At 43.9% G+C, this 11,832-nt stretch overlaps 1 long non-coding RNA gene across 1 annotated transcript in view; it reads right to left on the bottom strand.

Annotated features, from left to right (window-relative positions):
* Positions 1 to 597: 597 nt before the first annotated feature.
* The window catches only part of LOC114006207 (uncharacterized), a 14,481-nt gene continuing 3,246 nt past the window's right edge, over positions 598 to 11,832 (bottom strand). The window contains exon 2 of the long non-coding RNA XR_003547959.1: positions 598 to 734. This is a non-coding gene — a long non-coding RNA (uncharacterized LOC114006207). The remainder of the gene's footprint in view (positions 735 to 11,832) is intronic.

Below are 11,832 nucleotides of genomic sequence, written 5' to 3'. Positions count from 1 at the left end.
GAGTTTCATTCCTTCAGGCCCGCCCCGCCCCGCTGCCTCCTGGGTTCGTCCAAACCGTCCAAACCGTGGGCCTTTGCTCCCAAGCTCACTCCTGAACCTAGGGGCAGAACTGGAAGCTGAGCCCAGGCTGTTTGATATCAAAATGTGTGCTCCTGATCACCTCCTGCTTCCTCCTGGTATGAGTTTACAAATATCCAGGATTGCATATTTGTATTCTGCATGTAGACTTTCTGGAGTGAGCTGCAAAAGGAGTGTGGACAGAGACCTGCCTATTCCTTATTTATCTCATGCCTAATGATAATTTCAACTTTCAAAGAGAATTCTTGGGTCTAGTAAGGAATATTAGATTCCGAAGCAAACACTTCTAAAATCCTTTCTTCATTTTTTGTTAATTGAAACACATTGGTTCTCAAAAATGAATAGTGAATGGTGGGTGAATAAATGAGTCGGCAAATGAATGAATGAATGAATGAATTGACTGGACCCTTGACAACTTAGGAATCTTGGGCAAGGTTTGTGCTCATGATGAAAAGATGTTGGCAGGTTTCTCATTGCTGACTACAGGCTGCAATTAGGCATCTAAAAAGCACATCGGCATTCATTTAACACATGCGTTTACTGTGGATGCTGGAGCACTGCGAATATGGCACACAGGGGCTCTGTCCTCAGCACAGGCCTCCAGAGATGAGCGTGAGGCACCGGCAGCGTCACCTGGGGCTTTGGCCGTTACTTGTCTGTAGAGAAGAAAATGGAGGGAAATGTAAAGACGCTTGAAGATGCCTTTTCTAGTAAGGGAGATGGAGGTGTAAGACCCAGGATGAGGACTGTGAAGGGTTAAGTGTAAAGTTTTCGGGCAGCTGGCAGAGGTAACCTGATCTCTCTCTGCAGAAGCTTTTTAAACCTGGGCTTTCAAACCAGGAAACCTGGAGGAATCACAGACACTGGGCTGGTTTTACTGGTCTCCCCTCACTGTTTAGAAAGCCAGGCTTTTCTTTGCTGAGCTGGTATTTCTTCGGTGGTGTGAATGACTTCTGTCGAATGCTTGATTTTCACTGGTTGCCTTCTCAGAGTATTCCTGGTCTCCAATAATAGAGTAAGTTGAGAGAACAATAAAAGATGTTATAAAAACATTGACTATTTTAATGGCACAATTCTGTCGATGTAACAGTGTTCAGACACATATACAACAAAATTCTACTGAACGTTTCAAACCATTACTTCAGTGATAGGAAACATCTACTCATCATACCCCCTACTCATCACACACACACACAGGTAGCTACTGGTTGATTTGGTTAAAGAAACTTAATTTTGGGGGCCTGTAGGTGGCATGGTGGTAAAGGTGCCGTGCAACCACAGTTCAAGTCCCAGACCTGGTGGTTTGTTTTCTCACTCCACCCCCACTCCCGTCTCTCTCTCTCTTTAAAATAATCATAAGTAAAATTAAGGAATTCTTTTTTTAATCATCAAATAGCTTTCCATATTATTATTCTTTTTTTCATTCTCATTATATTTTTAAACATTTAATCACTATACATCATTTGGCTTGTAAAGAGACTTAACCCAACATGAAATACATCTCAGACCAGTCCAGGTGAGAATACTATGCATGCTATCATCAACAGGTAATAAACCATTTCTGTGTCCCACTAATGTCATGCCTCTCTATTTGTTCTCATGCTATCCTTCTCTGTACTCTTCCCTCTCCCCACCCCCGTTCCACACTGTCTTCAGCATCCATAACTATTTTCACTGCTTTTATGCCCTCCAATATTTCAGTTTCTATCATATAGTGCAGATAGTTGGTATATATTAAGTGGATACTTACAGTATCTTTCATAGCCTGACTTGTTTCATTCAGCAATAAATCTTCCATATTTGACAATTTTCTATCAAATTTTTTTTCAAGAGGGATTTAGGGTTTGTGTGCTCACCAGACCGAAAATGACAGGGAGAGAGAAACTGAGACACCACCCCCCTGGGGGGATGGCCACATGGCAATTCCTTCTCCTCCATTCTCTCTTCTTGGAATTTTGGGCATGCAGGCACACACAGCTGGCATGAGTTTCAAGATGCTGGGTCCAAGACTTGAACCGCCCTCTGCCATAGGGGAGTGCAGTGCCTTAACCACCCCCCTGCTGGCCCCTAAATAAATCATTCTTTAAAAAAAAAGAAGCATCTTACTTTAGGTTGGGGAAAATTTGGGCAAACCCCCTTGCTCAGCAGAACCGGGTCTGGAAATGGCTAAGATCATGTCAGAATGTCCTAACCAAACCTCCACTATTGTTAACCATGACTTGCTTTCATTCTGGTTTGTCTTATTATGACCAGGACAAAAAGTCTTCACCTGCAGGAAGTGTTCTATGTCTATGACAGAGTGTGTATTGTGTACATTCCGTGCCTCATATGGCTGATAAATGTTACCACAGGTAAGAAGAGAAAGGAACCTGAGGGTTTAGGGTGCTCTGATGAGCTTCATGGAAGTTAAGGATATTGAATTTTTTTTTTCTATGTGACTTTATTATTATTATTTCTACATTTAATCACTGTATATCATTTAGATTATAAAGTGACTTTACCCAGCATAATATATACCTCAGTCCAGCCCAGTTGAGAATATTATGCACGTCTTCATCAACAAAAAATAGACCATATCTGTGTTCCACAAATGTCTTACCTCTATGTCTTTCCCCAAATTTCCTTTCCAATGCTCTTTCCTGTCTTTCCATTTTGTCTCTAGTGTCTGCAACAGTTTTTACTGCTTTTATGTCCTCCAGTCTTTCAGTCTACTATGGAGTACAGACAGTAAGAATGTGTTAAGTGGAGACATACAATGTCTTTTTCATAGCCTGACTTGCTTCACTCAGCAACAGATCTTCCATATTTGTCCACTTTCTATCAAATTCCAGAGCCTTGTTGTTTCTTATGGCTGAGTAGTATTCCATAGAGTATATGTGCCACATTTAATCTGAAGAAGGAGGTCTTAGTTGAGGGAAGAGTATTTTAGGAGAATGACATGAAAGGAGACTTGAAGACAGGCATCTGACTGTGATATTTTATTGATTAGTGACTGATCAGGGTCTTTTTTTTTTTTTCTTTCAAAGAGAAAAAAGAAAAACAAATAGATAAATGTATTAGGTTGTTGGGAAAGTCATGACATATTTTTCTTTGTTTTTCTATGCAAAAATGCATCATGACTTTCTGGACAACCCAATAGTTGAACCAGAAGTTTTGTTTAAGCCCAAGATCAAGTTGGAAAAGTGTGAAGAAAGCAGTCTGTGAGGGCTTGGATCCTAGAAAAGCCCCAAGGTTAAGAATTGCTATGTGGAGGTGGTGTAGTACTTCTACTCATGTTTTCTCCTCTTTTCTAGATTGCTGTATTCACTATACAATGTCCCCATTAATTTGATGAGAGGAAAAGTCAAGCAGGAGAAAAAAATAATTGGGATCAAATGTTATACGGCAGCACCATGTTTGGCACCACTGGACAAACATTCTCTTTCCTGTCTTTCTTTTATTTTAATTTTTATTTATTTATTTGTTGTGATTTTTGAAGCCACTGTATGTGGGACTTGAAACACAGACCATGTGAGAATCCAGCCCCTCAACCATCATGCAACCCGCTGACCCCTGGATGAACATTCTAATGCAAACCAAAGAAATAATTCTACTTACTAATGCCTAGAAGCAATTCCAGCAATGTAACAGTCTGGAAGACACCAAGGCTAAAGCAAAGCAGGAGGTTCCTTTTAGAACTGGATCACGGGGGTCGTGAAGGGAGCAGAAGGTGGTATAGAGGTTAAGGCACTGAACTCTCACAAGTTTGGTTGTCAGTAGTGGTCTGGGTCTGGTGGTTTGAGACCCATTCAGGGCACATGTGCATACAAACCCAAATCCCAGGAGAAATGTGGCCATTCCCCCAGAGGGTGACTTCTCACTTCCCTGTCACTGTTTCTCTTCTCTCTCTGGCTCTCTCTAGTGAGCACACATGCCCTCTGACAAAACCTAAAAAAAGAAAGGAGCATGGACCAGCTCTTAGTGTGGTGGTTAAGGTACTGGGTCCCACATAGCCAACCATGGGCTGGACCCAGAGACTGAAAACACACTGTGTGTGTGTGCCCAAAATTCTGAGAGGAGAATGCAGGAGAAAGGATTGTGGTGTGGCCATCCCCTCTGGGAGGTGATTTCTCATTTCTCTCTCTCTCACTCTCTGTGTCTGTCGTTCTTCTGTGAGCACATGCTTCCTATAGAAAAAACAAAACAAAACAAATAGGATTGGATCAGAATTTATAAGTAGCTGTATCTGAGGGGAGATAGCATTATTGCTCACGTAGCTTTCACCGACCTCTCAGGTGTCAGGTCGTTTCTGAGTTTAAATGTAAACAGGGAAACTAGGAAGACTTCTATTGACTGGATGGATGATCAGAGATGCATTTACCACTGAGATACCAATGCAAAATGAAAGTAATTTGGGGGTCTGCTTGTGATCAAAGGGCAAGTGTTTAATAGATTTCTTCTTTTTTAAAAAAAGAATTATTTATTTAATTTTATTTATTCATTAATCTATTTTAATTTGACCAGAAACATACATACACACACACACACACACACACACACACACACACAGAGAGAGAGAGAGAGAGAGAGAGAGAGGGAGAGAGAGAGAGTGAAAGAGAGAAAGTGAGAAAGCAAGCCACTAAATCCAGGACTCGAACCATGGTTGGCCATGTGGGAGTGTCTAGTGCCTTAACCACCACGCCACCTGCTGGTCCTTTCATAGATTTCTTGGTTGACATGCATCTCAGTTTGGTGTATGTCGAAATGTTTTCCAAAATGCAAATTCCTTGGGGGCAAGAACATATTTTCTTTACGATTCCTTGAGCGTAGACCAGCTGATGGCCTAATGCTGTTTGGAGGATGTGAATGACAAGTATAGATGAAATGGTGTCAACAGCTCTTTAATTATTGTATAGTCTTATGTCTAATGTTCAAAAGTTCTGAATAAGAGGGTATGCAAAAAATTTCAGTGAAAGCTAAATTAGTCGATATGCTGGCCGTAGACAGAGCCAATCTGCTGTCTTAGCAGCCTCTACTGTGTGATGTTCACGTTGGTTACAAGGAAGACAAGTGAGAAGGTGACCAGAAAGAGCACAAAAGGAAACTCAGTGCCCACAGAACATTTTTATTTTAAATAATTATTTTTATTTAACTTTATTATCTCTTTTTTTTGTTTTGTTTTTTCAACTTGAGAGACAGAGAAAGAGAGAAAGGGAAAATGAGAAAGCAAGCTACCAGGTCCAAGACTCAAACCATGGTTGGCTATGTGAGAGTCCAGTACCCTCAACCACCATGCCCCCTGCTGGCCCCAGAACTTTATTTTTTTTAATTTCCTTTTCAATGATTGGCTCCTCTAGTTTTGTAGGAAGGCAGAACATGATCCTGACTCCCTTTCCTTCCTGGGTCTTGATCCATAGCCCATGGTCCTTTTTTAACACTTGTCACACATACGCTGACTTGCTGAAGTCTGATTACCCCCCTCAGATTTCTCTTGTGGAGAGGTCCTGTAGGGTCACTGCCAGGCACCCTGGGCTAGCACGAAAGCACTTGCTGGCCCAGGGGCAACTCTGGACTGCAACACAATGACACTTTTTTTTTTTTTGAGAGGTTTTTGTCATAGGGCACGTGAGCTTGCCAGAAAGACAGAGAAACAGAGAGATAGAAAGTGAGAAATTACCCCCCAGGGGGTATGGCCACGCCACAATCCCTTCTCCATCATTCTCCTCTCTGGATCTTGGGCACACATGCACACGCGCCCGAAGTGAGTTTAAGCCACCAGGTCCAGGACTCGAACCGTGGTCAACTATATGGGAGTCCAGTGACATAGCCATTACACCAACTGCTGGTCCCCAACACAATGATACATTTATTTGAACTTCTCTACCAAAAAATGGAAGCCTGCTTTGAATGCTCTATAAGGTTCTACATAGGATAACTTGAGGCCCCTATAGTTGTTCAGTAAATATTTGTTGAAAACAACTAACAGTGTTCAAGCCTGAAGTTTTGAAGGTACAGGAAACATGAGGGGTGCATCTTAATTCTACTTGTTGCTCTACTCCTGGGAGCATCTCAGCTTACTCTGCAAAGCGGACCTGCCTCCATCTTGCTCACGGTAGCTCAGCAGACAGATAGCAATGCCTCCACCACACGTATCTGCTTTAATTCTTCATTTGCAAAGCTTCATGCTATTTCTCATGAAAGTTGAAGCAAATGTGGAGGAGGTCATTCATTTTTCTTTCTTTCTTTTTTAATAATTAACTAATTAATTAATTTAAACTTGACCAGAGAGAGACACAGAGAGAGAGGGAAAGTAAGAAAGCAAGCCACTAGGTCCGGGATTCAAATTGAGGTTGGCCATGTGGGAATGTCCAGTGCCTTAACTACCGCACCACCTACTGTCCCATGTCATTCATTAATCTGTCTCACTATGACTTTTGGATTAAATGGATCAAAGTATAAGAGCAAGAACTGTGAGAGTGAATGAGATGCCTATTTGTGGCTGTCTTGAACTGAAGCTGTCATGTTTGGCTTCCTGCTTGTATAGGAGATTGGAAGACTTCTGTCCTTACCTCTTTATTTATTATTGTCAGAGAGTGCATGGTAATGCTTAAGAGAGAGAGAGAAAGAGAGAGAGAAGAGAGAAAGAGAGAGAGAGAGAGAGAGAGAGAGAGAGAGGGAGGGAGGGAGAGGAGAGAGAGAGAGAGGAGAAAAAGAGAGGGAGAGAGAGAGAGAATTACTCTGATGAGGACTGTTCATACCACAATCCCTCTTCTCCAATTCTCTATCCCATCAGAATCTTGGGCATACATGTGCCCAGCAAGTTTTGCAAGCTGACGAGGCTGGGACTCAAACCCTGGCCAGCCATGTGGGATCCAGCTTCCTCTGTACAAAGCTTAACTGCTGCGCTATGGGGCCTGATCCTCCCTACTACTTTGTATGAGGTGTGGGCCAGCCCATCACACTTCGCTAGCACCTCCTATGACAACAGGTTTAATTTTAGCCAAAACATAGAAAACTGATACCAGGTTAGGACTTGCCAATGTTCTGAAAAGGCTGTCCCAGCCTCCTAGAAATGTATCCCAGGTTACTTTCATCATTCTTCTCTCCCTACATTTCATTTTTCATTTTTTTCTTTCCCCTTTTTCCTACCTCTCTCTCCACTCTTTCTTCTCATTCTCTCCCTTCCCCACTCCTATTCATGCTTCTTCCTCCTTTACCTCTACCCGCATTCCACTTCTCTCCTTTCCCCTCTCCACACTCCCTCTCCTATTTTCTCTCTTTTTTTTTTTTGAGAGTTTTTTGCTATAGGGTGCGTGCGCTCGCTAGACAGACAGAGAGAGACATAGAGACAGAAAGCGAGAAATCACCCCCCAGGGGGGATGGCCACGCTGCAATCCCTTCTCCTCCATTCTCCTCTCGAGATCTTGGGCACACACGCACACGCGCCTGGCGTGAATTCTAAGCCACCGGGTCCAGGACGCGAACCACTGTCAACTACGTGGGAATCCAGTGACATAGCCATTACGCTAACTGCTGGTTCCCCCTATTTTCTCTTTTTTGCTTTCCTTCCTTCCCTCAATCTCTTTACCTCAACCAGGAAGTGGGCTGCTTGCTCACTCTCTCGCTCTTTCTCTTCCTTTATCCACAGCCTATTCACTCTCTCTTTCTTTTCCTTCTCCCTCCACTTTGTCTTTCTAAGAACTTTTTGATGAAACTAGAAGGGAATGAAAGGGGTTCCGCGAAATCCTTGGCTAAAAGGAAACAAGGATGGAGGCAGTTCTGATCACAGGCAGCCACTAAATTTGATTTGTAGCTGATTTAAATGTAGGCAAAGATTTTCAATTACAAAACTCATAAAGTGTAAAGATGAGGGAACCTGGCTGCATTTTGAGTTTGACTAATGGTCTCAAAGCGCCTTAAAATGTTTGGCATTTGCTTTTCTTTCTTCCTCTAATCCTCAAACCCATGAGTTTTTATGGGAAACATAATCTTCTTTTCTGATTCATTTACACTTAGCTCATCAGAGTATTGTTTTGTAAAAACCATCTGAAGTCCAAGACGTTTTATGAGATCTTTAAGGACTTGTGTTTTGAACCAGGAAGTTGTGTACTGCCAATGTAAATGGACCTCGAACCCTAGGGGGGGTTTTGGGTCCAGGACCTGTGGTGTGAAGCTGGGTCTAGACTTGGCAAAAGCTGGTCCGCATGTCTGACAGAAACTGGGCTTTCACTTTCCGAATACTAGTGAGTTCAGTGTTTTGGATGAGTGGCCATCTCATGATTGTACAGGGAGTGCATGGCACATTTCTCAGGGATTATCTCGCTAGTTACGTACATAGCGAGAGGCTTATGTAGGAAACTGACTTCGCTGGAGTCTCCCAACCAGAGAGTGGGGTTGCTTGGTTAATAGTATATTTCCATATGAATGGTTGTATGTGCACACACGTACACACACATGTGTACAGGGCCCTTAAGGGATGGGGTTAACACTCTGGAGATTTTTCCTGCAGGGTTCTGTTTCAGGGATGACCTGACTGTGTGATATCCAAATCTGGCACAAGGCAGGTTGAAATTGGGTTAAAGATTGTCTACCTCTGCATTTGCCCTGGGTCAACAGAAAGATCGAATTTTGTGTGTGTGTGTGTGTATATATATATATATATTTTTTTTTTGAGAGGCTTTCACTATAGGGCGCATGCACTTACCAGAAAGACAGAGAGAGACAGAGAGACAGAAAGGGAGAAATCACTCCCCCGGGGGATGGCCATGCCACAATCCCTTCTCCTCCATTCTCCTCTTGGGATCTTGGGCATGCACGCACTTGCACCCAGTGTGAGTTTAAGCCACCGGGTCTGGGACTTGAACAGCTGTTGACTACATAGGAGTCTAGAAATGTAGCCATTATGCCATCTGCTGGTCCCCGAATTGTATATTTTTAATAGTAGAAAACATTCTTCCGATGAGCCAAAGAGCTTGGTAAAGGTAATCCCCCTCCCCATTCCCCTTAACACCCACCAGGACCTCAGGCAGATTCCCAGGTTCTCTGGAAACTGAGGCTCAGGGAGGCGAAATGACCTGCAGCAATACTGAAGCCCAGCCTGCCAGCCTTCCCCACCGGGCTGGCCTCTACAGGGAGCTGCCTCTCCCTACCTGAGGGTAGCCTGGATGTGTGCCACCCTCCCCTCTGGGTGCTGTGAGTGAGCCACCAGGACAGCCCAGCCACCACCAAAATATACCTAGCTAGGGTGACACTGTCCTTTGCTATTTTCTGAGCTGTCACCTGTCTGACACTTTTCTGACTTTTCAGCACATCGTCAGCTCTGCTAGACACCTTGACCCACCCCTAGCCATTTCAAGTGCTACCACATAGTCCCCACCGCAGTGGTGCCGCTTCCTTGGTGGACTGAATTGCAGGTAGGAAATATTTCCCCTATACATTGTGAATTTCCTACTAGATGACAAAGAGTTACGGGCTATACTAGGATGTAGACATCCGCAAATCAGGTCCTGCCTGAGAGTTCTGTAGTTATCCTAAAGTGTTGCTTCATTCACTTGTTGACCTTATTTTTAAGCTTTCATTGATTTGTATCTTGTTTCTTATAGAAGTAGCTCTGTGACTAAAGGCTAAGGTCTTGTGAAACTTTGTATTTCCAGTGGGTCAATGGCTTTCAGTGATTTGTATTTTATCTCTCAGCTAAGATGAAACTCAAAGACAAAAGATCTTGTGGTGCTGTATTTCCTATGGGTCCCAGGCCTCCTTGCCTTCTTCAGAACAGACACTTGGATATTTATCAGCAAGGGCAGTAGCCTTCATACAGAACTCAGGCCAGAGGCAGCTTCTTGACCTACCTCCTTCCTCAATTCTTCTCAGCTGGTTCACTTTGGCCTGGCTCACAGGCTGACTTGGGATGCACCTGTCCAGAGGGGCCCTGGAGGCTCTTAGAGCCACAGACTGTTAAGGCTGGAAGGAACATTTTTTAAAAATAATTGTTTTATTTAGATTTATTTATTTATTTATTTATTTAATTTTGACCACACACACACACACACACACACAGAGAGAGAGAGAGAGAGAGAGAGAGAGAGAGAGAGAGAAAGCTGCCAAGTCCATGACTCAAACCTCAGCCAGCCATGTGAGAGTCCAGTGCCTTTAACCACCATGTCACCTGCTGGCCCCTTCAGGCTGGAAGGGACTTTTAATACAACTCCTGTGTTATGGAGGAGAATGCTGAGATTCAGAGGGCACAGATGGACTGTCTTTTGGCGAATTAGCGGCCGTGTTAGGACCAAAACTGAGTTCCCTCCAGTCCAGTGCCAGTTAATCCCAGACTGTGTTTTCACAGGAAGCCGGTGCTCAGTTGGACTAAGGTCCTCTCCTGCCAAATTAAATGTTGGCGATCTTTCTCCAATGTACAGGGAAGAAAAAGCATAATATTTCTTTCAATTTAAGTGATTTTTCCATTAATACTTCTTTTTAAAAAGAATTATTTAATTTTACTTGTTATTATTATTATTTTTAAAAATTTCCTCACCAGAGAAAGAGAGAGAAACAGAAAGGTAGCTGCTAGGTGTGGGACTCGAACCACGTAGGAGTCCAGCATCTCAACCACTATGCCACCTGCTGGTCCTGTATTGTTTTTAAACCATTGTGCTACCTACCAATGGTTTACTAGCTAATTTGGGCAGACAAGAAAACAAAAGGATAAGCTGCAAAGAAATATGAACAAGAATAACCAAATCTTTGGAAATGGACCATCATTCATCAAGGCTTTAAAAAGTGGACTATGATGATCATGGGTTTCCTATTGCATTCATACAAGAGATCATGCACCCTGCTAGTGACACTGATGTAAATTCAAATGCTAGAAATAAATACGTCGTTGTTGTATAGTGTTCCGCAAGAGCACTACAACTCTGCTCCTTAGGACATTCTGCCATCTCCTTTAATTTCATCTCGGGTCATCTCTGTACTGAGTGGCCCTATTTGAATTGGTGTCCGGGGAAGATAATTTCTTTTCCTTTCTCTCTCTCTGTGTGTGTGTGTGTGTGTGTGTGTGTGTTTTAAATACTAATAGTAGCATGGGGTTGCCAAAGGGCTTAAACTGTACCCCTCTCCTCTAGTCTTTGGACCACAGGCAGGCGTGCCTCTGCTGCGGATTCGCCTTGCGGTTTTTCCCCACCTACACGGGCGCCCCCTGCTGACCGCGCTCTCCTCTACCTGCGGAGCTAACAGTAGGTACCAGAGGCTGCAGACCGAGGACCGTCACCGGGTTTTCAGTACCACAGAGAACCAACTGAGCGCTTTTCAATGGAGAGCTGGGTGCACCCCGGACAGTCCTTTCTGGGCCCCCCTATGGTATTTTAACCCAAACCCCACAGCAAGTATCCGAGCAAACACGGATTAAAAAAGAATAAAAAACGCCTGGATTTCCAAACAGTATCGAACGACTCCTGCGGGGCTTCTAAGAGGAAAAGACCCTTCGGGGACTGCGCCGAGTTCTTTGTGCTCTCTCGGGACGCGGGGACCCGGGCGTGAGGGCCGCTGCCTTTGCGCCCACAGCACCGCTCCCTTGGAAGCGGGGTGGTGCGCGTTCTCGGGCTCATCTCACGCTTTCCCCAATTAGGATTTACTGCCTGACGTCACGTCTGCAGGAGATTGGCTGTTCGGATCTGACACTCGGTTTCACGGGAGAGAAACTTTTAAAAGACTTTGCCGCCGGGGCTGCTTCCGAGCGTCCCGCGCGCTCACGCTCGCCCTTGCCCACTCTCGCGGGTC

The sequence above is a fragment of the Tupaia chinensis genome, unplaced genomic scaffold, assembly GCF_000334495.1.
Source record: "Tupaia chinensis unplaced genomic scaffold, TupChi_1.0 Scaffold146177_1, whole genome shotgun sequence".
In the NCBI taxonomy this organism is placed as follows: domain Eukaryota; kingdom Metazoa; phylum Chordata; class Mammalia; order Scandentia; family Tupaiidae; genus Tupaia; species Tupaia belangeri.
The sequence above is the reverse complement of the archived record's forward strand: the minus strand, read 5'-3'. Positions and strand labels throughout refer to the sequence as shown.